Here is a 3,025-nt window from a genome sequence, read left to right on the forward strand (position 1 = left end):
CCCCCCAGCAGCGCAGCGCCTGCCGGAAGTGGCTGCGGCGGGGTGGGGGTGGGAGGGCGGGGCCTGAGCTCCCGGGCGGCCGGGAGGGGGCGCCTCGCCCCCACCCTCCGCGGCGTCCGGGCCCGGCTCGCCCCCGCCCGCCAGCAGCGGACACGCAGGTGCGGGAGCAAGGGGAGCCTGGAGCGCAGGGGAGGGTCGCCGGGAAGCGCGTCCGCAGTGGCTGCGGCCACGTATGCGGCCCAGGGTCAAGCCTCTTCCTTCTTCCCGGCTGAATCCAGCCAGTGTCCTGCTCAGACCTGGGATTCCTTCCTCGACCCCAGAGCCTGCCTTTGACCCTCACTCAACTCCTCGAACCCCACACCTCTCCTTGAACTCCAAATCCTCTCCTCCGACCTCCGAATCCTCCTAGGACTCTGCACCTCTCTTTGGACTTCAGACTCTGCCTTCAACCTCGCCCCGGCCTCTGCTGCATTCCCGGAACGCGTCTTCATCGGCAGACCCTCCTTGGAAGATGGAGCCTTCCTCTGACTTCTCATACCCCCGCCCACCCCAACGCTCAACCTCAACCCCGTCTGGGGCCCCGATCCATCTGCATAAGAGAGTGATGTTCACACTGTAGTGTGGGTTAGCGTCTTTCGGGCAGATCCCCAGATTCGACACCAGAGATAATGACTCAGTAGGCTGGGATCAGATCCTGGGACCCGAATGTCTACCGTCGTTTTGAGAGTTTTTTTTATGTGGTTCTGGAAACAACATTCTAAGAAAGAAGTAATGGTGGTAAGGCAGGGCAGGACTGGGGCGGGGCGGGGAGGACAAGACAGGTGGGGAATGGGTCTCTCTAGATGTCTGGCATCTGTTCCTGCTGCCACTCAGAAATTGCATGGTCTTAGGTAAGACACACGACCTTTCTGAGTATTGGTTTCTCATCTGTATATGGAGAGAATAATAGTATCCATTTTAGAGGGTTGTCACGAAGATAAAAAATGAGTGGGAAATGCTTAATATAGGGCGTGGCACCTACCCAAGAAATACCATCATCATCGCCACCATGTCCTTAATCTTGTGAGTGTTCATCCTTCCAAACCCACCTACCTTCTCCCCACTCTCAGAGACTCCAACCACATTACAGCTTGTACTACTTCCCAGCTCCAAGGACGAGTGAGGATCCGTCTCTTGAGACCTCTAGTTCAGACTTCTATTGCGTTCTGCAGGCAGAGCAGCTAAAAATCTACTCCAGGCGCAATAGCTGACATGTTACTTACCGACAGGAGGGGGCAGCAGTGAGACGGCTAATGCTCTAGTACTAAGAAGAAAGGCTAGGAAAGAGAGCTCAGAGCTGTATGGGGGGAGTGGGTAGGGAGGATGACTGTCCATGCATCTATAGGTAAATATTTATTTGCTTCTTTTCATCTACTCGGAAGGCAGAGCGACAGAGACAATGAGAGGCAGAAATCTTCTATCCACCAACCAGAGGAAGCCGAAAGCCCAGAACTCCATGCAGGTCTCCCACGTGGGTAGTAGGGGCTCAGGCACTTGAGCCATCATCTCCTGCTTCCAGGATGCATTAGCAGAAAACTAGATCAGAAAGAGAGCAGCCTGGGGCTGGCATTGTGGTGCATCATGTTAAGCCTCTGCTTGCCACACTGGCATCCCATATTGGAGCACCAGTTCAAGTCTTGGCTTCTGTGCTTCTGCTGCAGCTCCCTGCAAAGCACCTGGGAAGGCAGTAGAGGATGGCCTGAGTGCCTGGGCCCCTGCACCCATGTGGGAGACTTGGGTGCAGTTCTGGGCTTCTGCAAAAAGCAGATGGAAGATCTCTTTCTCTGTCTTTCCCCTCCCCAACTCTGCATTTCAAATAAGTAAATAAATGAACATTTAAAAAATAATAAATAATAAAAAAGAAGCAGAGTAGCCAGGACTTGAACCAGCTCTGCAGCATGGAGAGCGTGTACTGCATGTGCCTTCCTCTCCCAGTGAAGCCAGGAGGGTCTGTTAAACTTCCTTGAGGGCGGGCTCCCTCAGAGATCCACCCGCTCCATCAAGTTGGAGGTTCCTCAGCCCACTGAGTCCTCTCAAGAGGGCCACGCCTCATTTATCTCCTACGTCTCCCATTGAGAAATTCATGTTCTCTTGTTATGGTCTGTGCCCTTCAGTATCATTCACGTGCTATTAGCAGGGCCCAGAGTTTCTATGGGGGCTGAGAACTCCTGCAAGATCTGTGTCCCTTAGTGGAATGCATGAGAGGTGTGTCCCCAGTGCAGTTGATGTGGCCTCAGTGACATGTCTGTCCCCTCAGGTGGGGACATCTGCTCTCTGCAAGATCTTGTACCCCTCCAGTGGGTCCTGAGGTCCTCTCCCTCGGGATTGGGTGCATCGTGGAGCCTGTCGGAACATCAGGGGAGCTTTCCTCAGTGCTTAGGGTTTTCTGGGCTTATGGTCAGCTAGAAGTACGACAGAGAGGCAAATGGGAAGAGAGGCTGGGATGAGATCACAAGTTTTGTGCAGACTTCATAGACAGGGGCTGCCTGCTTCAGGCCTCAGAATCTCAGTTAGTTATTTAAGGATCCTTCTTGGGGCTGGCATTGTGGTTTAACAGGTGAAGCTGCCACCTGCCAAGCCAGCATCCCTTATGGGTGCCAGTTCAAGTCCCGGCTGTCCTACCTTTTTTTTTTTTTTTTTGACAGGAAGAGTGGACAGTGAGAGAGAGAGAGAGAGACAGAGAGAAAGGTCTTCCTTTGCCATTGGTTCACCCTCCAATGGCCGCTGTGGCCAGCGCACCGCACTGATCCGAAGCCAGGAGCCAGGTGCTTCTCCTGGTCTCCCATGGGGTGCAGGGCCCAAGCACTTGGGCCATCCTCCACTGCACTCCCTGGCCACAGCAGAGAGCTGGCCTGGAAGAGGAGCAACTGGGACAGACTCCAGCGCCCCGACCGGGACTAGAACCTGGTGTGCCGGCGCCGCAGGCGGAGGATTAGCCTATTGAGTTGTGGCGCCGGCCCTGGCTGTTCTACTTTCAATCCAGCTT

Source organism: Lepus europaeus, chromosome 10 (genome assembly GCF_033115175.1).
Source record: "Lepus europaeus isolate LE1 chromosome 10, mLepTim1.pri, whole genome shotgun sequence".
In the NCBI taxonomy this organism is placed as follows: Eukaryota; Metazoa; Chordata; class Mammalia; order Lagomorpha; family Leporidae; genus Lepus; species Lepus europaeus.